Genomic DNA, 25,252 nt, shown 5'->3' on the forward strand with positions numbered 1-25,252 from the left:
TAAAAATATGGATACAAAATGAGAAACTTGGGAAACAACTATAAGATTTTTTAAAATACGATTTCCCCCAAATTGTTATAAAATTTCCCCAAGTAGATTCCCTGGGACACAAATGGGTCCCTGAAAAAAAAAAAAAAAAAAAGACGTTAAATTGTTTAGTACATTTGAGAGACAGTGCATACTTTGTTTCTTACTCGGAGAGATGTGATGCGTATTAGCATGTAGTGACATCTATAGCCCTCTGCAGCAGGAGATCTGGGTTTTCCTCAAGGCCCTTCTTTCTCAAATATACTTGATGCTTAAAGATTTTATTGGGTGATACCTTTTAACATCTCACAAAAACCACCATTTGGGAAATGCAGGCAGTGAAAATGGAAAGAAAGACAAGCTTCAGCTTTCAGATGTGGATTCTTCTACTAGAGAAATTTTGAGAATGTCATTCTCTGCAGTCAGGATTAGTGAAGTTCAAGCCTATGAAAGAAATTTGGGGGCAGTGTGGAAGGATAGCGGGGGGACGTCTGTACTGATATGCAGCCATCCAACAGCCTGGTATGTAGTTTGGCCAGACCCATGCCTTCCCCTTGGTGGCACTCTCTGTAATTGGAGAAAAGATCCTGTGTTCGCTCCCCTCCCTAAACCAAATGCAAAAGAGGGGAAGAGAGATTTGTGAAAACTGAATTGTTGTTGTCTAAGTCGTGTCCAACTCGGTGTGTCCCCATGGACTGTAGCCCTCCAGGCTCCTCCATCCATAGGATTTCTCAGGTAAGAATACTGCAGTGGGTTGCCATTTCCTTCTTTGGGGGATCCTCCTGACCCAGGGGTTGAATCTGTGTCTCCTGCATTGGCAGGTGGACTCTTTACCACTAAACCACAGGGAAGTTACTTACCCTCTTATTTATATTTATAAGAATTTTGATGTAGCAGAGCTTTTTCTTCCAAAGTAAATTACATTTTTGTTGTTGTTTAGTGACTTAGTCATGTCTGACTCTTTGTAACCCCATGAATTGCAGCACATCAGGCTTCCCTGTCCTTCACCATCTCCCGGAGTTTGCTCATACTCATGTCCATTGAATCAATGATGCCATCCAACCATCTCATCCTCTGTTGCTCCCTTCTTCTCTTGCCATTAATCTTTCCAAGCATTGGGCTCTTTTCCAGTGAGTTGGCTCTTCACACCAGGTGGCCAAAGTACTGAAGCTTCAACTTCAGCACCAGTCCTTCCAATAAATATTTAAAGTTGATTTCCTTTAGGATTGACTGGTTTGATCTCCTTGCTGTCCAAGGGACTCTCAAGAGTCTTCTCCAGCTCTCAGTGTCATATCTTTTTGCCTTTTCAAGCTATTCATGACATTCTCAAGGCAAGAATACTGAAGTGGTTTGCCATTCCTTTCTCCAAGTAAATCACATACATAGATTTTTTTTTCCTTAATGGGAAAATACTACTTTTGAGTATTCTGTTGTTAACGCAAGTCCGAATGCCCAATGCACCGGGAAGCCAAACAAACTGAAATGTCAAGAGCCCATGCAAGGAAACAGGGTGGCTCATGACCTAAAAAGCCTGGAGCTCCCAGGAAGTGTTTGGGCAGCACTTTTAAAGAAAGCTGGGTGAGGGAGGAGGGTCACAGAGTCTGGGATCAGCTTGTGCACTGTTCTCTGATGATGACGGGGAGCAAAGTGGTGTCACAGGGTTAACTTTATCAGTCCTTGGACTCCAGGAGGCCAGGGCTATGTGCTTAGGGTCGTCAAGTAATTAAGATCTTCCATTTGGGGGGAGATGAGGGTTTTGCAGATCAGGAAATTTTGCATTGAATACTATTTTCCAGGTATTTCAGAGAGGAACTAAAGCAGAGGATGTAGGGGAAGGCCCCTCAGGGTCCTGCTCAGTTACATTATAATCCGTCAGTTTCCACAGGCCAATTTCTTTAGACCTATAGAACAAGAGAGGAATTTATATATGTCACAATCTATTGCCTTATATTTGTTTTGAATGTGATATTGCATTTCACGGCTTATATGCTTTCCCCAACCCCTGTGGTTATGTCATTCGCAGGGACTGTTCCAATTAGATTGTGGTCCTTCGACACTAGCCAAGCCAAGCTGGAAGCAAGGTGTGGGTGTCAGTTTTTATTAGCACCTTTGCTTAGATAACAGGCTTCCAAAAGGAAAAGGTGACAGGGCAGAGTTGAGGAAAGCTCAACTATATGTCAGTAGATCAGCGTCTTGAGTTTTCAAAGAGGTTGTCTGTCTTTCAGCTCTCTTTGGAGGAGGGAAATGGATCAGGATTTCTTAATCTTGAATTCTTGGTCCATGGCCCCTTGCCAGCTTCCTCCCGAGACCCTGCCCAGCTTTTAGTCTTACCAGCAGGCTTGTGATGTGCATCCTCTGAAGGGGCTTTTTAATCGGGAAGAGGACACTGTCCCCCTTGTTGAGAGGGAGTTGGGAAGGATATTCCTGGGCCTCTTGGAATCTCATTCAGCCTAATGTACTTGGAAATGAACTCGCTTGTCAGAGAACAATTGACAAAAGAAAGAAAAATCTCGATTAAATTTTGAGTCTAAAAAAAGCTGCTCTTAATCACTTCTTAAAATAGCAGTACTCTTTCATCACTAAGCCCACAAAAATGTGCAGGCCTGAAATTTGGTCAGCCTTGTTTCAAAGATATGCTTATAATGTCTGTGTAGCCATTCACCACCTAAAATAAAACAAATCAAACACACACACACGCACACACCAATTAACTAGGGAAAAAAAAGATGTTTCTTCATAAGCCCATTCCTACAATTCCTGGTATTGTTCAGGAATAATACTAGCTTTCTTTCCAGTGGAAATATTTTACTAAGAATTTTCTAGCATTCAGGCAAATCTCCAGACCAGAGACAGCCTCGGACCGTGGTATCATGTCCGTGCTCTCAAGAGAACAGTCTTCTGAGATACCCATTGTAATTTTCTTTCTTTATTTTTGGCTGTGCTAGGTCTTTGTTGCTGCTGCGGCTACTCTAGTTGCAGTGCACAGGCTTCTCATTGTGGTGGTTTCTCTTGTTGTGGAGCGTGGGCTGTAGGGTGCAGGCTTGGGTTTCTCTTGTTGTGGAGCGTGGGCTGTAGGGTGCAGGCTTAATAGTCGTGTCGCTTGGTCTTTGTTGCTCTGTGGCATGTGGGATCTTCCCGGATCAGGGATCAAACCTGTGTCCCCTGCATTGGCAGGCAGATTCTTTACCACTGAGCCATGAGGGAAGCCCTGAGATACCCATTAAATAGTTCTATCTAATAGTGGGGATTGTCAAGGATGACCCAAGCTTGAGATCCTTCTACTGTCATTTCTCTGTGGCCAGATTAATCTGCCACCTCAAGGGCATCCAGCCTGTGTAGAAGGGAGAGACCAGAACTCTGCCAAAGCTAAGGTTACTGGAACTGGGAATTACCAAACAAGTAAGGATGGATAGATAGACAAACAGATAGCCCCCGTAGATGGGGCTTCCCAGGTGGCTCAGTGATAAAGAATGCTAAGGGAAATGAGCTCAAACCATGAACCTAGAGAAACAGCTCTGTTGGGACAGAGGTTTTATTTTAAAGAAATCTTCAAAAAAAAAAAAAAAAGAAATCTTCATGGTTCAAGCAAGGGTAGCAGTGATGGCTGGTGCTCAGTGGAAGTGGTACTGTTTTCTACAAGTCAGGGACAAGCTCTGTCATAACCACAAGTTTCTACCCACTTAGATGGTGGGAAAGCACTGTTTTAGAAGCGATGACTTTGGTAAAGGCTTCCCAATCTCCATGATGCTCTCTCTTCTTATCCCCATGTTTCACTTTCTCCCTTTGCCCCATAGATCCCTTAAGGTAAAATATCTGGAGGGCATATTTAGTATTATTTTATTTTTATAATGTTTTTGTATATGACCATTCCTTTGATATTTCTATATCATATTTTACCCTTGATAAAGAAATTCTGACCACAGAGAATGCTACTGAATGGTTTCATTTGTTTTGGGGGGAGATAGCATGTGTGGGATTTAAGTGCAAACCTGATGGCCAAAGATTTAAGGTGACCCCACAACTTCCCTGCTGGGTACACTGGACAAGTTGTTAACTCTCTGTGCCTCAATTTCTTCATCTGTAGAAGAGAGAGAATAATAGCACTTTTCACAGGTTGTTATCAGAATTAATATTTTTAAAGTGTTTAAGATAGACCCTGGTCCATAGTAAACATTGCATAAATATTTTCCTATTACTTAAGATACTCTGCACATGTTTCTATATTTCTTTATCTGGAAAGGGAGGGTGTTGGGGATTAACATTGTTAAGCACCTACTATGTGTCAGAAACTGAGCTAAAAGCATTTAGATTGCTTTACTTAATCCGCATGATAACCTACAATTCAGATATTACTCTTCCTTTACAGATTAAGAAATTAAGATTTGCAGAGTTTAAATTGGTCACCAGCATGTAGCTAGTGAGAGGTGAGCTAGAACTCAAACCCAAGACTACCTTGTCCCATTTTTATGTGTTCCCTTTCATCTCATTTCCAATTCTTTTTTATGATACCCCCTTGAGATGATTTTCCATTTTCCAGTGAAGAAAACCTGAGGTACTCAGAACGTCCAAACCAGAATTTCTAACTCCCGCGAGAACTGCCTCTAAAACTATTAGCTTCATTTTTTTTTCTGCTACAACATAAAACAAAGAGTAATGGCATGAAAAATATGACTTGACAACATCATTTATATTATAATTCCCCCATATTATGAACCTTATCCCTAAAACAATACCCTTTATGGCAAAATTTAGCTTACTTTTGTTCTATTGTCAACTGCAAAAATTACATTTTAGTTTTTTGGGTTTCTTTGTATTCAGAGAGCTTGCAAGCAAATATTTCTACACAGAAGAAACCGGCAAACTAAGAAGATTAATTCATAGTAAGTCAAATCTGATACTAAAATAGTTTGATCTGAGATTACCATTGACTACAAATTGCCATCTGTGCTTATTTGTTAAAGATGTCAAGTGTAATTAATTCAGTGGACCCACTATTTGACAACCTCTGTTAACAGGATTTGCAGAATACATACTGGTATGTTAATTTTCAAATTAGAGCTGCTAAGTGTTTGTTGGTTTTGCAAAAATAGCTGCTTCCCTCCTCTGACCAATCTTTGAAAGGCCCAAAAGGGAAAAAGAAGTGATCATTTATTAAAGATGTTCTATGTGCTAAGCACTGTGATGAGTACTTTGACCCATGTAACCCTAATTCATCCTCCATACTTTCCTATAAGGGGGAGTTATTAGCTTCTTCAGTGAAAAAAAGGTCCCAGAAAGCTTTTGTTTCAGACCCCATGAGATGGGATAACTCTGACTTAAGCCTTTATGTTCAAGACTCATCATTAACATGTAGGGACTTTCCTGCTGGTCCAGTGGTTAAGACTCCACGTTTTCACTGCAGGGGGTACAGGTCTGATCTCTGGTCACACAACAAGGATCCTACGTGCTGTGCGGGCAGCCAAAAATAAATAAATAAATAAATAGAAGTCAAAGACTCATTATTAACATGTTTTTGCAGGCCTGATATTCCTTTTCATGTTCTAGGGGGAAATAGAGGACAGAAAGAAGGAATCACCTTGTCACTACTGTGTTTCCCAGCCACTGCCAATGGTCAAAACCCTTAAATCCTTCTCAGGAGACTCATGTCCTTGGACAAAGGCTAAAGGAAGAAAGCCAGCAGGCTGATCTTGTTCATATTTCGGTCAGGGAGGAATACTGTCTTGGGTAGAGGCAACAGAAAGTGGAAAGGAAAAGAGAGACTGGCGCGCCACTCTTTGTGAACAGGATCAGAAACCGATCACTGACAGTAGAAGACAAAACCTGGGCTCGATCAGAATACTAAAAGAAAGCCTCAACCCTGAACCTGTTCCACGTCCCCTAAACTGCCACCCAAGGCCTACTTCATTTTGCGTATTTCCCAGCACCCCACCGTTAGTCCTGTGGCTGGAGCCCCTATACTAGTTTATAGAAGCCCCCCACCCTGAGTGTCTAGGTCAGAGAGGGTCTCCCCATTGTCAGGCCTCAGAAGTTAGAAGGGACAGCTGAAGAGGAAGTCCAAGTCCCACTGCAGTAGGGAAATAAAGTGCTTTTCTGATATCTCAGCTTCAAAGGAATTTATTTCCCATGGTATAATTGTAAGAAATGGTGTACAGGCTCTGAAGTATTATTGGAGTTAAGCTCCAGCAACAATTTGCAAGAAATGGTTTTGTTTTGTTTTTATGAACTGGCCTGGGAACCTAACAACCGCAAACAACATAATTTTCTAAGAAAGTGTCTTCCCAATTTCCTATTTAAAATTTTTTTTAAATATATCATAAGTTGGGTCTAGCTTAAAGTTGATAAACTATGGGAAAGACAATCAAAAGAATCTTTAAAAATTCCCTGAATAAGGGAAATAGGAATGTAACAATGAATACGATAAGTGAAATTAGAAATGGTTCACAAAAGGAAATGCTAAAATTGGGGCAAAATGGAGGAAAAAAACTTAATGTACTTTGAAATGATTAAGTAATTTACAAAAACATTAATCTTCAAATTTCGGACATTATGAAATCAACCCTGAATATTCATTGGAAGGACTGATGCTGAAGATGAAGCTCCAGTACTTTGGCCACCTGATGCGAAGAGCTGACTCATTAGAAAAGACCCTGACACTGGGAAAGATTGAAGGCAGAAGGAGAATGTGACGACAGAGGACGAGATGCTTGGATGGCATCACTGACTCAATGGCATGAGTTTGAGCAAACTCTGGGAGATAGTGAACTACAGGGAAGCCTGGAAGTACAGGGAAGTCCATGGAAATCCATGGGGTCACAAAAAGTCAGACTCGACTGAGTGACTGACAACAATTAGCATTTATCTCAGATAACATACATCTACCTTGACATAAAATACACATCAAATCTATGAATCTCCTTATTCATTTACTCATTTACTTTTATTTAAAATTTTATGGATTTATACTAGACACATGTACAAACGTGTACTATAGTTTTTTCAGAAACAAATTTGTAGCATTAAATATGCATCAAAGTTCTTAAATCATGCCTGTTACTTTTTATAATCTTTCCATATCCCCATTTTACTTTTGTAATTTTCAGGATTGTCTGAACTTTTGCTAAGTGAAGGTTTTCTTCTATATTTTTATTTCTGGGTTTCTGCATTTTACTGGACCTTAAATTTATGTACAGTCATAAGCTAAAAGAAAAAAAAATCCTTGCTTACTTTCTAGGCAAGGTATGGTAACTGAGGAAATACTTGCTGTTCCTTTAATATTTTTCTACATAATTGAATCTATTTTAGCAGTCTGAGCTATTGCAGCTATTATGAACTGAACAATGGAGGAAGGCCAATTATTCCAAAGCTGCATTTAACTGTGGCTCACCTTATACAGCTATCTCTCTTCAAAATCAACTACAATCCAACATGCATTTTCTGAAGAATTCAAAAGGCAGGCAGATCAACACCATGAAACAGCGTCATTTTAAAGTGTAGCATTAGACATTAAGAATCTTGGACCATCTGTGCTGCAATTCTGCTTCTTAGAGTTCCTGGCCAGTGGTACTCTTAACTACATTTTAAAAATGCAGATTAATGGTTAGGATCTATATCAAAGAATTTTTGTTCATAAAAATATTCTATATGAGAGACATCTTCTCATATATCCTGTGTATTCAATATAGATGAGTTTTCCCAAAATTAGCCTTAAAATTGGCTTGAGCAAACAGCTGTAAGAATTAGGGGAAGTGCATATGCTAAGATGAAAATCCAAATGAAAGGTACCAGTTGAAAGAGACTGGAAAATTAGGTAATAAAATTCAGTTTAAAAATAGCAAGTGGGTAACAGACTGCTGATATGGCCTCTGTGTGTCCAGGGTTGATGCCACTGAAGCAAACCTGATACCCAGGAGCTCCTAAGCTAACTGATTGACTTCTCTTTGCTGTTAGAAAAATGGCAGCTTGAGTGGTGTTTGTCTTCAGCACCTCCTTACTTTATGTGACTCCCATCATTGCTCATCTCAACATCTTATTTCACTTGGGATCCTTCCGCTTTTCCATCCTCTGGTAAGTATCCCAGGTCCTTGATCTTTCTTACCCATCAAAGCGTATCTTAAATACATTCAGTTCCCTTAGGGTACATCTCCCACTGAGGTAGCAGCATAGCATGACTTGGGAATCAGACAAGCCTTCCAAATTCTGGCTTGGATACTTACTAACTGTGAGACCTTAAGTGATATATATATAACCCTTTTGAGCATCATGTTCAAAAGTAAAATTAGCATAATAGTAGGAGGTGCTAACAGGACTGTATTACAACACATAGTATATTTGAAGTGCTTGGTATTATATCTGAAAAACAGTAAAGGTCTTGTAAATAAAAGATACTATAAACGATTTGATAACATACAGTAAGAAGAACACAGACTTTTACATTAGTGAAAAATCTAGCAAAAAATGTATCAGTTCAGTTTAGTTAAGTCATTCAGTCATGTCCGACTCTTTGCAACCCCATGAATCACAGCACGCCAGGCCTCCCTGTCCATCACCAACTCCCGAACTTTACTCAAACTCATGTCCATCGAGTCGGTGATGCCATCCAGCCATCTCATCCTTGGTCGTCCCCTTCTCCCCCTGCCCCAAATCCCTCCCAGCATCAGGGTCTTTTCAAATGAGTCAACTCTTTGCGTGAGGTGGCCAAAGTATTAGAGTTTCAGCTTCAGCATCAGTCCTTCCAATGAACACCCAGGACTGATCTCCTTCAGAATGGACTGGTTGGATCTCCTTGCAGTCCAAGGGACTCTCAAGAGTCTTCTCCAACACCACAGTTCAAAAGCATCAATTCTTCAGCACTCAGCTTTCTTCACAGTCCAACTCTCACATCCATACATGACCACTGGAAAAAACCATAGCCTTGACTAGACAGACCTTTGTTGGCAAAGTAATGTCTCTGCTTTTCAATATGCTATCTAGGTTGGTCATAACTTTCCTTCCAAGGAGTAAGTGTCTTTTAATTTCATGGCCGCAGTCACCATCTACAGTGATTTTGGAGCACAAAAAAATAAAGTCTGACACTGTTTCCACTGTTTCCCCATCTATTTCCCATGAAGTGATGGGACCAGATGCCATGATCTTAGTTTTCTGAATGTTGAGCTTTAGGCCAACTTTTCCACTCTCTTCTTTCACTTTCATCAAGAAGCTTTTTAATTCCTCTTTACTTTCTGCCATAATGGGGGTGTCATCTGCATATCTGAGGTTATTGATATTTCTCCTGGCAATCTTGATTCCAGCTTGTGCTTCTTCCAGCCCAGCATTTCTCCATGTCCAGTTCTAACTGTTGCTTCCTGACCTGCATATAGGTTTCTTAAGAGGCAGGTCAGGTGGCCTGTATTCCCATCTCTTTCAGAATTTTCCACAGTTGATTATGATCCACACAGTCAAAGGTTTTGGCATAGTCAATAAAGCAGAAATAGATGTTTTTCTGCAACTCTCTTGCTTTTTCGATGATCCAGCGAATGTTGGCAATTTGATCTCTGGTTCCTCTGCCTTTTCTAAAACCAGCTTGAACATCTGGAAGTTCACAGTTCACGTATTGCTGAAGCCTGGCTTGGAGAATTTTGAGCATTACTTTACTAGCATGTGAGATGAGTGCAATTGTGCTGTAGTTTGAGCATTCTTTGGCATTGCCTTTCTTTGGTATAAGTACTCTATAAGAAAAATTACAAAACTTTATTGGGAGAAAGGAAGGAAGATTAGCTATCTACATAGATTGAAAGAGTTGACATAGTAAGGATTTAAATTTTTGCCATATCAGTCTCAATATCCAATGGAATCCCAATTAAAACCCCAAGAGACTGATTTTCATTTTAGCCAGCTGATATTAAACTTTTAAAGAAATAAAAAATTCCCAAGAATATTCAAGACACACTGGAAAAGAGTTATGAGGAAAGAGGTTTTCTTCTTTCCAAATATCAGTCATGACTATGTGGAATTGTTGCAGATAAAGAGGCTCCTGAAAAAGAATAAGGATACCCAAAACAGACTCAGGCATAAACTGATATGATTTGTGACAAAGGAGGTAGTCCAGAACAATTGGGGAAATGATGGCCTTCTTGATAAATAATGCTGGTATAACAGTATTTAAATGTGAAAAGAAGGCTTCTATGATGGCTCAGTGGGTAAAGAATCTGACTGCAATGCAGGAGACACAGGAGATATGGGTTCAGTCCCTGGGTCATGAAGATCTCCTGGAAGAAGAAATGGCAACCACTCCAGTATTCTTGCCTGGAGAATCTCATGGACAGAAGAGCCTGGCTGGCTACAGTCTATGGGATCACAAAGAGTCGGACACAGCTGAGCGGCTGAGCACAGCACAAATGTGAAAAGAATCAAACTGGACCCCTTCCTCATACCACACCCAAAAATCAGCTTCACGTGGATTATAAACTTAAATATGAGAACAAACATTTTAAAGTGCTTAATCAAACTTATGAAAAGGCACCACAAATAGTGTGAAGTTATAAGCCACAGAAGGAAATGATATCTGCAACATACAATCAACATAGATTTGTATCCACAAATCAATTAGAAAAAGGCAGACAACCCAGTGAAAAAAGGAGCAAAAGTCTTGAATAAGCACTTCACAAAAAAAGGAAATCTAAACAATGAATAAGAATATGCCAAGATGCTCAAGTTCATTAATAATTGGAAAGTATAAGCTGAGATCCTAGGGCACACACAGGAGTGGCAAAATTAAAACTCTGATAATAACAAATGTTGGCTGGGATGTGGAGAGATGTCATACACTGTTGGTAGTAGTAGAAATTAGTACAATTACTTTGGAAAACAGTTTACATTTTCCAGTAAAATCGGAGCTACACATACTTTGCAACATGGCAGTCCTACACCTGGATATATTCCTAGAGAAATGCACACTACGGTGTCTCAGGAGATGTATAAGAGTGTTCCAAGCGGAATTTTGATAATGATCTTCAACTGTAAATGAACCAAATGTCCATTAACAGTAAAATGGCCATAAACATTCAGTGAATGACTAAATCGTGGTACATCCATTAGCACATTGCAGTTCTACAATAATGTAAAAGGAGAAAATAGAGGGCTTTTGGTGGGGAGGAAGAATCTTATGAACACAATACTGATCAAAAGAGCAAGGCACATAAGAATGCCTACAGTTTATTTTTAATTGATATAAAATTGAAAAATAAGAGAAAGCACATTTCATAGGGAATAAAGCTATAAGGAAGCCAGGAGAGTTAGGACTACCCCAGGAGAGCTAGGACAAGGCCTCCCACCAGAATAATCAGGGCAGTGGTCATTTCTTTGAATAGTAAGTGTCACAGTGGGGACTTCAGAGGAGCAAGCAATATTTCATTTTAAATCTTGGACACTGGCTACAAGCATATTTACTACATAATTATACATTCCAATATATGTTTGTATCCTTTTTCATTCTTCTTTGTGTATGTAATATGTCAAAATAAAAAAGAAATTAAAACAAAAATATGCCCACCAGAAAGAGAATCATGGTGGTACCACCATTTTAGAATTAAAATAAAGTGCTGTTACTATCCAGCCTCTGTGCTTTGAACATAAAACCAATGTCATGCTGACATATTAAGCAACTTTACAAGTGTCATTGACAAACTATATTTCATGTTAAATAGCAAGATAACTTATATAAATAAAGCACTTACTAGGTCCCAGGCAATGTGCTAATATATGAGCTTATTTAATCCTCTCCATAATGCTGGGAGGTAAGTGTTATGATTGTTTTACAAATGAAGGTAATGTATGTCAGAAAAGTGTTTGTGTTAAGTCTCACTCAGATTGAGGAAATGGCAGAGGTGAACTCCAACCCAGGTCAGTTTGACCGTCCAGCTGGCTTGCTGAGCCATTGTCCTGTTTTCCTCCTTTGTGAACATTTAGACTTGGTCATTAATAACAAAATCTTGAGCATAACCAGGTGACTGCTATAAAGAGATGGCTCCAGATGGCTCCAGCCTGGCATTCGTTCATCCCATAGACATCTACATGGCAAACTCCATGTTGGACTTTGTGGCTACAAAGAGGGAAATGACACCAGCCCTGCCCTCGGAGCTCCTGATCCGGAAAGAGTCTAGTAAGTAAACAGATAAACAAACAGTAGTCTATGGGTTTCTAAAGTGGAGTGAGGACACTCAAGGCTGGAAGAAGAAAATAGATACAGGTAAGAGAAGATGCTTTAAATCATATCCCTTTTAACCAACCAACCAACCTTGTTTATTACCTATCCTTCTTTATTATTTACTTCTATACTTGTCTCCCAGAGACGGCAATGGCACCCCACTCCAGTACTCCTGCCTGGAAAATCCCATGGGCGGAGGAGCCTGGTAGGCTGCAGTCCATGGAGTCACTAAGAGTCAGACACGACTGAGCAACTTCACTTTCACGCATTGGAGAAGAAATGGCAACCCACTCCAGTGTTCTTGCCTGGAGAATCCCAGGGACAGGGGGAGTCTGGTGGGCTGCCGTCTATGGAGTTGCACAGAGTCGGACACGACTGAAGCGACTTAGCAGCAGCAGCAGCATACTTGTCTCCAATTACTTTGGAGCTAACTTTATCCCATAACTTGCTTTTTAACTGGACTGCAAGTTTTTCCATTCTTTGTTTTAGAAAGTGTGATTTGTTTGGTTCCTCTTCTTTCTACCCTCATGCCCCCACCCCAGCTCCCACACCTCTACTCCCCTCCTGCTCCCTCTCCTCTGCTTCCTCCTCATTTCAGCTTAAGTCATACCTTGTCCCTTAATGCCTGGATCAAGTACACCTTTCTCTGTAAATCTCATGACACCCCTCCCCCCTACTCTGGAAGTGAGTGCTATCTTTCTGACATTCTCCCACTTTTTATGTATGTTATTTTAATAGTCTTATCACATATTTACTCTTGTATCATAATTATTTATGTGCATGTTTTGTCCCCCCTGCTAGCATGCAAGTTCCTTTAGCCCAGAGACCATGATTAATTTCTCTTTGTGTTCATCTGTCTTGCTAGATAGAAACGGACACATAACCAGAGCTGAGAGGTATTTTGGCAGCAACATGACTGAACTTTTTGGTAGTTGAATGGGTCTTCTGGAGCAAAGGTATCATAAATACTGTAATAACAACTTATAGTATGTTAACATTTTAAGACATTTTTAGATGGGACAAATGGAATCTACAAAGAGGGATGGTATTCATAGGTAAAAGACTTGAAATTATTTATGAAAATATTTTCTCCTTTTGCAAGAAACATCATTTATGAAGTAACAGCCAAGTTTTCACAAGTATAGAATATGGAAAGGATGGCTAATCACCATTGATCTATGTTACCCTGCTCATGAATTCAACCATTAGCCTCAATAATTATGGAATTTAGAACATAGTATAATAAAACACCACATTACTTTATATTTATGATTGTTTTAATTTTGCTTGTGATACGGGATAAAGTCACTAAAGTCCTTCCTTTATTTGGCATTGGCAATTGCTTCTAATTCTGTTTCTTAAGTGGATTTCTCTTCATTTGTTTATTACAGCTTTTTCTGTGTTTTTCTCTATTGGAAAAGTTTTCCAGCTGCTAGACCTACAGGGTAGGTAGAAAATTTGATGAAAATTTATGAAAGCTAGATGACCTTTAGAGATCTTGCCTTGAAATTTTCTTTTGTTTTTTTAAATGTTTGATGTTAAATGGTTCCGAGGGAGCTGCACTGTGTAGCTACCTGAAAGTTCAATGTAACACACTCAAGTTAACTGCTTCAGGGGTGTACATCCAAAAGAGAATGATTGATAGGAAAGATGCAACTTTTAATGAAGGCCAATAGGAAGCTAGCTGCAACTCCAATTTTCTCATTTCCCTGATGGTGTCCGGGGCCACCTCACACCTTCTCCCTGGAACCATTTTAATTCCTTCTGTGGTTGAAGCTCTGATCTCCCCTAGCCTCAGCCTTGTATATGGCTGTTGCCCTTATGAAACCATAGACCAAAACTGGATACTGTCTCTTGGTTGGGCTCTTCCAGAGATCCCTTGTGATTATCAGTGGGTCTTTAAGGAAGTACAGGGAGAGAGGTAGGTGCAGACAGCAATCCTAAGTCTGGGCCTCATGGCAAATAGGAACATTTTCCATATATAACATCATTCTGGTGGCTCACCCAGAAGAAGCGCATCTACTGCTTTTTGCAGTGGCTTCCAACCGCTTTTGATCCTTCAGTGGTCAAAAAAATAGAGCATGTCCCCAATATATGTATTTTTAATGTATGCAAAAATAGAAATGAAGAAGAGATAAACAAATAAGTACAAATAAGAAGAGATAAACAGTAAATATGAAGAAATAATAAATATGTGAGGTAATAAATGTAAGAGATAATAAATATCTCTTCAATAAATATGAAGAGATAGATAAGTGCAAATAAGAGCTCTACTATTTTCTTCTAATGTCACAATGGATCATCTTGCAGACCCCACCTTGGGCATCACTGCTTGCATGGTGATCCACTGTTCCATGGTGAAGGGTGTCTCAGCCACCATCTGTCTCTTCTGCTGCTCCTGGGCTAAAAGCTAATATCTCTCCACGTCATGGTTCCTCCTACCATAGCTGTGTGTCTCTCCACTTTGCCTCCTGTAGTGCCCATTCACTCTGGATGCATCATACAAACTCTGTTAAGTAAGACTTCGGCTTTCAATGCAGGGGGCGCAGGTTCGATCCTCGGTTGGGGAGCTAAGATCCCACATGTCTTGCAACCAAAAAAAAAAAAAAAACACAAAAAACCATAAAACAGGAGCAGTATTGTAACAAATTCAAAAAAGCTTTAAAAAAAAGAAACAGGTTCACTACTCTGTGTGGAACTCTTCTGTGGACAGAGCTTTCTTGCCAGGCCCCAAGAGGACCGCTGACCAGCTTAGATAGCTTTGTGGAATTGGGAGTTTGGCCATGGTGAAGCCATCTACAGCCTGGGTTATAGATCTATTATAAATCCTGACACAATTCTTCCTTTCTTGTTTGGTCTGCAGCTTCAAACAACCCCCAACCCATCAACTGCAGAGCCACAATTTGTGTATGAAGCCCACTAAGGGGAGGCCCCCCTACTTCTCCCGATGTCCCCAGTAAAGAAACACTCATTCAATCTACTTTTTGTTAATAGAAGTCCCTTCCCCTGGGAAGGAAATACAAGTTTTCAGGATAATCTGGCACATGTCAGGGTGAATTCTCTTGGCATACTTAACCCTTCTCCAGGAGGTATAAGGGTGAACTTTTGCCTACCTTTCCCTCCTCATTGAGGATTTTAGATCTAGAACCACCTGATAGCAAGAATTTTTCTGGGTCTTCTTTCTTCCCAGAGCCTATGGATATTTGTCCAAACTGCATCCATAGCACAGGGCTCAAGGTATATAAATGTGCTGTGTGTCCTGGAGAAGATGAGGCTGCTTCCGGCTCTGCTCTGTCTGTGTGATGCAGGGAGCATGGGGCTAAGAGCCTGGGCTCTGCAGCTGGCCTGCTGGGGTCCATGATCCAGGGTCAGCCACACATTCGTGCCATGATGTTAACACTTCACTTATCTCTTTGTGCCTTGGTTTCCTTCTCTGTGAAATGGCAATAATAATAGAACTTGCCTCATAGGATTATTGTGAATTAAGATACAAATGCTGAGACTTCCCTGGTGGTCCAGCAGTGAAGATTCTGCCCTTCCAATGTAGGGGCGCAAATTCTATCTCTGGCTGGGTAACGAAGATCCCACATGTCCCATGGCCAAAAAATTTTTTTAAAAAGCCCAAATCAAACAAACAAACAAAACCTCTGTGCCTGTGGTGACAGTTGCACAACTGTGTAAATATACCAAAAATCACTGAATTGTGCAACTCAAGCAAGTGAATTGTATGGTATTTAAATTATAACTCAATAAAAAATTTAAAACAGATACAAATGCTTATTACAGTTAGCATTCAATAAATTCCTAAGAGGAATAATAGCTTTTGTGTGGTTTTTTTCGCAGAATAGGAGGGTTTATTAGACTTCTTGCTGAAACCAACAAAGATGAAGAAAGCAGATGGATGGACTTAGTTACCTGTGAAATGCAGGAACAGCAAGCTGGGGTAGGCCCTGTTCACTGCTCTGTCTTTAGTACCGAACCCCACCCCTGGTATGACGTAGACACTCAATAAATATTAGTTATTGGTCTAGAAAATGTTAGGAGGTACAGTTACATAAAAGTAAGTATTCTTTAATGGATTTAAATAAATTTTTCTCTGCTGAAAGAAAATGCAGTGATGCTAATAGACTCTGGGAATGTGCAATAAGGATCATTTCCGTTTATTGACTGCCTCCCTCTCCCCCAGCCAGATAAGTTAGTGATCACATTTCGCCAGTGTGAAACTGAACTTCACATAGTTTGTGACCTTCATGAAGGTGACAGGGCTCTAGGTGACAGAAAGGGGATGTGAACCCAGGCTACACAGATGGCCCTGAGTCAGAGACTTTTCTGTTGATTTATTTCCCAGTGGTGAGGACAGCTCAGAGGAAGAGCTGCTCTCTAGTGCCTCAGGCATCCAGAATCTTGAGATGAAGAGCCAGTCACTGTGGGATGTAGGGTCCTCACACTTCCTAGATATGTCATGTAATCCACCCAAATGATTGAGTTCCTAAACTGGTCATCAGAAACTGGTGTTTATCCAATCAGAATTAAGAGACAGACAAATTGCTACACTAAATTCAAGTGCTTGATGAAATTTTCACCGTAGGCTTGTCTTGTTTGATATTTCTTACCTTAAAAAATGCAGAATTTAGTTGATACATCACACAAGAAGGATCAAAACTCAGAGATGTAAAATATATATTGGGGAGCCAGGAGAAAACTGCAGAGAGTGTAGAATGGGGTGGTTAATTTCCGGCTTTCATTAGCATCTGCAAAAAAATGTTAATGCCTACTTACCTTCAAACCAAAGGGGAGTTTGCAGGAAGCATTATTTAATGTTTTTAAAAAATAGGGTTTTAAATAATTAAGATAAATGCTAAAAATAGCTAAGCAATAAACCCCTTTTAAATATTTTACCAAAGTATATTGCTTACATGCCTTATCTTCAGACTGTGTCCTGATTTGGATATTTCATGTTTCTACAGTTTACTTTGTATATCACTAATCAAAATTAAATAGTGTCTATGCCTAATTACAATGATAATTTTTCACACACTGCAAAGAGAATGGAAATCTTGGAAATAAATGCTTTTGCTTGGAATGAATTCTCTCTGAAATAAGTACACTGATGAGTGATTTGTTGAGATAATATGATATAAGTGGTTGCCACTGGAATTAATTAGGCTTCCCTGATAGCTCAGTTGGTAAAGAATGGGCTGGCAGTATGAGAGACCTGGGTTCAGTCCCTGGGTTGGGAAGATCCCCTGAAGGGAATGGCTACCCATTACATTATTCTGGCCTAGAGAATTCTTTGGACTGTATAGCCCATGGGGTCACAAAGAGTCAGACACAACTGAGCAACTTTCACTTCACTTCACTGGAATTAATGGGATGAAATGAAACTGGAAGATTTGAGATGAATATCCAGAAAATAGAAGGTTTTAAACTTTTAGACTGTGTGAACTTCTTCTTGGGGAATAGGTAAAAGTCCTGGGTTTATATTAATTTATATTAAGCCCCAACACCAATATGAGACTATTCAGCAGGAAAGATTTCAGCCTTTCTAAATACCATTCAAGAGTATTATGAAGCATACTTCTAATCTCCCTTAGATCCTAAGCAGGTAAGACTTTGATATCTCTGATAAAAACAACACTGAATTTTAATGCACCACAAGTAATTATTCTCCCAAGTAATTTCCTTTAGAATATAAGTTGTCTGACTGTATCTACTTTGAGGGAAGTGGAAAGTATTAGTTCCTCAGCCACGTCTGACTCTTTGCAACCCCATGGACTGTAGCCTACCAGACTCCTCTGTCCATGGGATTCTTCAGGCAAGAATACTTGAGTGGGTTGCCATTTCCTTCTCCAGAGGATCTTACCAACCCAGGGATCAAACCTGGATCTCCTGCATTGCAAGCAGATTCTTTACCACCTGAGCCACCAGGGAAGGAGATTTTTTTTCTTGAGAAACTATGATCTGATCTGTGTGGGGCTGTAGAGCTGAAGGCAAGAACTTGACCTCTCTGGGTGAATTTGCTCAAGGATCTCTTGAGAATCCTTAGGTCAGAGAAACACAAACACCTCCAACCTGGATTCAGTGTGGTCTTATTCAACTCATACGGCATCTCTCTGGACTTCTCTAAGTTCCCAGTGGTCCTAATGAGCAATCAAGATTGAGAACCACTGCCAGAAGAAGAAGTGAAGTCGCTTAGCATGTCCAGCTTTTCGCGACCCTATGAACTATAGCCTGCCAGGCTCTTCTGTCCATGGGATTTTCCAGGCAAGAATACTGGAGTGGGTTGCCATTTCCTTCTCCTGTTTTTTGCCTGCAGTACAAACCTGAGTCTACTCTCCTGGTTCTCTTGAGCCTTGGATTACTGCTTCTGCACTTTTGCCTGAACTCAAAGAACATGATGTCTATGATACCTCTACCAAGGTTCTTAACTGTGATGGTTAATTTTATGTGTCAACATGACTGGACCATGGGTGCCCAGGTTAGTCATTGTTTGTGGGTGTGTCTGTGAGGGTATTTCTGGATGAGCTTAACGTTTGAATCAGTGGACTGCCCTCCCCAAGTGGTTGGGGATCATCCGATCTGTTGAGAACAAAAGGCAGAGGAAGGAGAAATTTGTTGCTCCCCCATATTTTCCCCCTGCCTCACTGATTGAGCTGGGACAGGACATTTCATCCTCTCCTGCCCTCAGACTAGGATTATTAGCATTGACTCACCTGATTCTCGGGCCTTTCTATTTGGACTGAATTATACCTCTGGCTTTCCTGGATCACCAGTTTGTGGACATCAGACATGTGGAATTTATTAGCCTAAATAATTGCGTGAGCCAATTCCTCTATCTTCTATCTATCTATCTATCTATCTATCATCTATCTATCTATTTCCTATTGGTTCTGTATCTCTGAACAACCCTCACTAATACACTAACACTTTTTAATTCATAGACTCCTTGGAGAATACAGTAAAAGCAATAAACCTTCTCCCAAGAAAACACACTTTATCTTGGAAGCAACTGAAACATGTTTTAGAACCCCATAACCCCACCTCTGAAAACCTAGATTAAAGTCCCTATCTTATCTAGATAATGCCTGAAACCAGATGCCTGTATTCTTATCTATCTGGAGTTGCTGCCTCTGAAGCCTGTGCCTGAGCCAGGTAGGGACTAGGAAATTGTCCTGTCCTTTCCCAAAGAAGCAAAAGACACCTCTAGTAAAGCCCAATGCTGAACTCTGCTGGTGGGGCTGTTCAAAAATTATTTAGAACTCTAGAGGTAAACACACAAGAATATAGTTCAAAACCAGAGCAGAGGTCCAGCAATGCAAACCTGTAAAAGTTACATACATATGCCCTGGGATGATTTACTTTGCTTTCATGCATTGGAGAAGGAAATGGCAGCCCACTCCAGTGTTCTTGCTTGGCGAATCCCAGGGACAGGGAAGACGGACACGACTGAAGCGACTTAGCAGCAGGAACAGCAGTCCAGTATTAACAGCAGAGCAGATGAGATGGGCTTGAGTGATCTTGGCCCTGCAGCTGAAAGTGGATGGACACTATAGAGACCACTGTATGAACAATCATGACATCAACACTTGTTCTTTCTGGTTGTCCTGCGGCAGCTCTGGGGCAGGCCACATCAACTGCAGGACCACCCACCATGTACTCTTGGGGTTCATGACCCCACTGCGATGTCCACATCTCTAAAGCAGTGGTCATCATTTATCAGGAAGCTCAACATCTGCACCTATTTTCAAGCATTTTTTCATTGTTTCTCCATTATTAAAGGGTTTAATTTTTAATCTAAAATTTAAGAAACTACATAATTCGCATATACAGATTTGTCTCGTAAACACAGATTAGTATTGACCAAGACACATTTGAAACTGGATTGTTTTGCTTTATAAATTGCTTAATACAGAAATGTGGTTTGAATCATAGCTCCTCCAAGTATTATCTAAAAATTTTTTCCCACTGAAAGGGGAAAAGAGAAAGAAGCAATGTCATCTTTAGTCCAAGTAAGGAAATGCTCAGCAGTCCATTTATTTAAAGCATTTTGTTTTGTTGTTTTTTGGTCTACCTTTCTACTTGGCCGACTGAGCGACTTCACTTTCACTTTCTACTTGGCAGGGCTTCCCTAGTGGCTCAGACGGTAAAGTGTCTGTCTGCAACACAGGAGACCTGGGTTCGATCCCTGGGTTGGGAAGATCCCCTGGAGAAGGAAATGGCAGCCCATTCCAGTATTCTTGCCTGGAAAATCCTATGGATTGCAGAGCCTGGTAGGCTACTGTCCATGGTGTCGCAAAGAGTTGGACATGACTGAGTGCCTTCACTCACTTCTACTTGTCAACACTCAAGTTAGAAAATCCAGGTGAAATAAATGATAATAAAAAAAAAATACCGTCTCAAAAAGATAAAATTTGTTTAGATCATGAACTATAGTAGATAGTATAAAGCAGGTAAATATCAGCACTTTCCAAAAGGCAATAGGTTACTTTATGAATGATTCTGCAAAACCTGTAAGTAATAGATAATTACTATTTTAAACTGTTGTAAAGTATTAAGAACGAAAAGCTCTCTCGTTTACTCTGTATACCTAGCATAATTCTGCTGTAAAAATTGAACATGAATAGTGAATGGAGTAGGACACTATGATCCTTTTGCTTCCCCATGTCCTCAGCCTGCCTTTTGTCTGTGGAAAAACTTTAGCCAAAGAATAAGTTTAATTAGAGCAGTGAGAAAATGCAAAAACAAAAGAAACAGTTCAACAAGACTAAATAATATTAGTTTATAGTTATTAAGCATAGTCAAGGACCTTTAGGAGCAGGCAATGGCAACCCACTCCAGTACTCTTGCCTGGAAAATCCCATGGACAGAGGAGCCTGGTGGGCTGCAGTCCATGGGGTCGCTGGGAGTCCGTTAGTACTGAGCGACTTCACTTTCACTTTTCACTTTCATGCCTTGGAGAAGGAAATGGCAACCCACTCCAGTGTTCTTGCCTGGAGAATCCCAGGGACGGGGGAGCCTGGTGGGCTGCCGTCTATGGGGTCGCACAGAGTCGAGCATGACTGAAGTGACTTAGCAGCAGCAGCAGCAAGGGTTTAGACAGCATTCTGAGCCATACCCTATGAGCTGTCTTGTAGATACTGAAACCCCCACGTGGTGACGAAACGGTAGCCATGACATAAGCTGCCACAATTCTGAAACCTGGCCTCAGAGAAATGGGAACAAACTGACTCTGGAACTGAAGATTAACTGTACCTAATCCAATCAAGGTGACACTGACCAGACTCTTGCAGCACCAATTTCAAGATGACTGCCAGAGCCAACTGTGCTATTTCTGCATGTAGCCCCATCCCTCCCTCCCTCCATAAACGGTCTTGCCCACTGATTGCCAGTGTGGACGAGTTGGCCTTTGTCAGGAGCCTCCTGCCTCCAGGCTGCTGTCCTCTGAAATAAAGCAAACTTTCCTTTCCACCAGCTCGCCTCTTCTTTGGCTTTAGAGTGGCAAGCAGGTGGACCCCACTCTCAGTTTTTGGCTCCTTCCTTGGGACTCCTGTGCTCTCACGATACCTGGGTTCTGGGGTTTTCCTAGAGTAGAGCCACCAGGACGACGCTCAGGGATGGCTGTGAGGAACTGCTGCTGGAGGCTACCTGGTCCTGAGAGGAACATTTTGGAGTGGCGGGTGTTTCTAGCAGCTGCTGAAACCATTTGTTTCTGGGAATCCTCCCTGTTTCTCCTCTGCTCGGCACTGCCTGTCAACATACGCTTTTCCTCGGTGGAATGGAAACACGCGCCTGGACGAACAGACGAGCTCCAAGACCCTGTAAGTCCCACTGGTGTGCACCCAGGCTAACATCTCCTTTGAGCACAAAGTGCTATTTGGGCATTTTGCCAATTGGTTCTGACGTGCCTGATGTTGGGGACCATTTGTGTTGGGGGCATCTTTGTTTGGGACTCTGTATCGGTCATTATCTTGTTGGATTTGTGATGATTCTGTTTTCTGGTGTGTGGGTATATATTCCATTTGTGTGATTGGTATTAGCTTTTATAAATTAATTTTTATTGGAGTACAGTTGCTTTACAGTGCTGTAAAGTTTCTGCCTATACATATACATATATCCCCTCCCTTTTGGATTTCTTTCCCATTGAGGTCACCACAGAGCATTGAGTATCCTGTGCTATAAGGTAAGTTCTCATTAATTACCTATTTTATACATAGTATCAGTAGTGTATATGTGTCAATTCCAATCTCCCAATTCCCCCCTCCCCGCCCTTGGTGTCCATATATTTGTTCTCTACCTCCTGGGTGTCTATTTCTGCTTCTCTAATAAGATCATCTGGACTGTTTTTCTATGCATTAAAATATGACATTGGTTTCTCTCTCTCCCCCTAAAACAATGCTTTATTCATTTTCTCTAAAAGTAAGGATTTTTCCTATAATTTTGGCAACCTACTTCTTGATCACCTCTCCATATGAAAATGATTTTCTAATTACTTTTTTAAAACTGGAGGATTATTGTTTTATAATGTGTTGGTTTCTGCTGTACAACAACACAAAGCAATCTTAACTATATACATCTCCTCCCTCTTGAGCCTCCCTTCCATTCCCCCTATCCAACACCTCTTGGTTGTCACAGAGTGCCAGGCTGAGCTCCTTGTGCTATCCAGTAGCTTCCCACTAGCTGTCTATTTATACATGGTCATATATATGTGTCAACGCTACTATCTCTGCTCCCACCTGCTGTCGTCTCAAGTCCCTTCTCTATGTCTGTGTCTCCATTCCTTTCCTGCAAATAGGTCATCAATACTATCTTTCTAGATTCCATATATATGCATTAATATACAATATTTGTTTTTTTTTCTGACTTACTTCACTGTATGACACTCTAGATCCGTGTGATTAGTATCTTTATTGTCTTTCGTAAAATGGGAAATTCAGATTCAATTCATTAGAAAAATTTTAGTTATGCAATTATGACTGAAAAAAGAAAGGTAATTTAAAAAAAAACTTTTTACTTTGTATTGAGGTTTAGTCGATTAACAATGTTGTAACAGTTTCAGGTGAACAATGAAGGGACTCAGCCATACATATACATGTATTTATTCTCCCCCAAAGTCTTGTGCCATCCAGGCTGCCACATAACATTGAGCAGAGTTCCCTGTGCTGTACAGTAGGTCCTTCTTGGTTATCTATTTAAAATATAGCAGTGATTTTTAAAACATTATATAACAATGGTATTCTTTAGACTCCAGAAAAAAATGGTTAAGATGAAACTCTTTTGGAATGCCAAAGCTAGTTCTTTTTGCATATGCAGTTAGAGGAAGCTAGCTTGATAAAATACTGTTTTAAGAATGCTGAGGCTTAGAGAACAAAAACATGTCTAGGAGAAAGTTTGAAGTTAACTCTTATCATGTCCTTGAAATATACTTTGCCTGATACTTCAGCTTTGGGTTAATTAGTAGAATTTCAAAAGATGCTTGGGTCTATTGTACCATATTAAAGAGTAAGTATAGTATGAGAAAAATGCAAGTTTTTAGAGGTTATGAAATATGTGCTTAAGTTTACCAATCAGTAAATGCTGGTATAACAGTTTAGTTACTTGCTTCCTGGTTTTGTTAAGGCTATTAAGGGTTAAAAATTGTACTCTGTAATTAAAGCTACTAAAAATGATAAGGGAAACATTCCAGTGTTTAAAGCAAGTAGGGCATGTGTTGTCGGCGAGAGAAGGTATAAAGAATGGAGAAATTTTTGTTGAGGAAAAATGATGATAATAATTTTGTCCTGGAGCTGGTTATTTCTAGGTGGGGAAAAATAAGGGACAAATTATATGGATACAAAAAGTAATGAAACATTTGTGGAAAAAGGGAACTTTGAGAAAAGAATTTTGTACGCTGTCAGGAGTGATTAAAATTAGGTTGGATTTACTTTGGTAAATGAATCATGTTATTAATAGTAAGCTGATTGAAAACTGGAATTTGGTTTTCTTTCTCTCTGTTAAGAGAACAAAACTTTGCTGGAATAAAGAGCTGCTTTTGATAACAGATTGTAAGTTTCTTTCTCTAGCTAACTTTGAATATTCCAAATGGCCCTTAGCTGTCTCAAAAGAAATATTTTTATGGTTTAGAATTTTTATTTAATGTTTTTACTATGATAATATATACATGCAATTTACTGTTTTCACCATTTTCAAATGTACAGTTCAGTGGCTTTAGGCACATTTACATTATTGTGCAGCTGTCACCACAATCTATCCATCTCCAAAACACTTTTGTCAGCCCAAAGTGAGACTCTCACCCATTAAACAATAACCTTCCATTCCCTCCCCCTAGCCTGTGACACCCACCATTCTATTTTCCATCTCAGAAGAAATATTAAAGTAACTAGAATTATTTGGTATGTTAAACTATATAGAAAATATTTGATAACTTTCAGGTCACACTGCTGAAGTGGGTAAGAAATTTAAAGAATGCTAATGGAAATCTATTGTTTTGCCTCAAGTCATATTTTTGACCCCAATGTTCAGGATTGATGTGTATCACTGCTGGCTTTACGTTTACTGCTAAAAGTGTGTGTACAATGCATGTGTGACAGTTGGGTATAAGTGATAAAATGTATGGCCTATAAAACGTTTCTCCATAAGCATACCTCTGTATTTGTTTGCTGTGTCTTAGTTTTAGTTTTACCCCAACATGGATGACTAGGTCAATATATAAGCAAAGAATAAGCCTAGCACTGAGGGACATGAATGGACCTAGAAAAGGCAACTGAACCACTCTGAGAATGCCAGGAAAATATAATGATTATTGATGCTTTCTATGAAAAGATCTGCCATTAAAAGGGGAAAATTATGCAAGAAATTTTCACATATTGTGTTATGAGGAAGTCATTCTGGCTTATTCATGATTTAATTTGAACTTTAGGTTAACCAAAAACATCCTGTTTATGGCCTAATAAACATGCATTGTGCACGTGTGCTCAGTCACTCAGTTGTATCTGACTCGGTGGCCCCATGTACTGCAGCCTGCCAGGCTGCCCATGGAATTTCCCA

At 40.1% G+C, this 25,252-nt stretch overlaps 1 long non-coding RNA gene across 3 annotated transcripts in view; it reads left to right on the plus strand.

Annotated features, from left to right (window-relative positions):
• The window catches only part of LOC114117558 (uncharacterized), a 138,743-nt gene extending 113,897 nt beyond the window's left edge, over window positions 1-24,846 (plus strand). For 2 of the 3 annotated variants that reach the window (XR_009596036.1, XR_009596038.1), the window contains 8 exons: window positions 4,846-4,907; window positions 7,975-8,091; window positions 12,068-12,163; window positions 13,074-13,164; window positions 13,600-13,653; window positions 16,052-16,151; window positions 18,525-18,686; window positions 20,330-24,846. This is a non-coding gene — a long non-coding RNA (uncharacterized LOC114117558). The remainder of the gene's footprint in view (window positions 1-4,845; window positions 4,908-7,974; window positions 8,092-12,067; window positions 12,164-13,073; window positions 13,165-13,599; window positions 13,654-16,051; window positions 16,152-18,524; window positions 18,687-20,329) is intronic. The other variant, XR_009596037.1, reaches the window with a different exon arrangement.
• Window positions 24,847-25,252: the final 406 nt, after the last annotated feature.

The sequence above is a fragment of the Ovis aries genome, chromosome 13 (genome assembly GCF_016772045.2).
Source record: "Ovis aries strain OAR_USU_Benz2616 breed Rambouillet chromosome 13, ARS-UI_Ramb_v3.0, whole genome shotgun sequence".
NCBI lineage: Eukaryota > Metazoa > Chordata > Mammalia > Artiodactyla > Bovidae > Ovis > Ovis aries.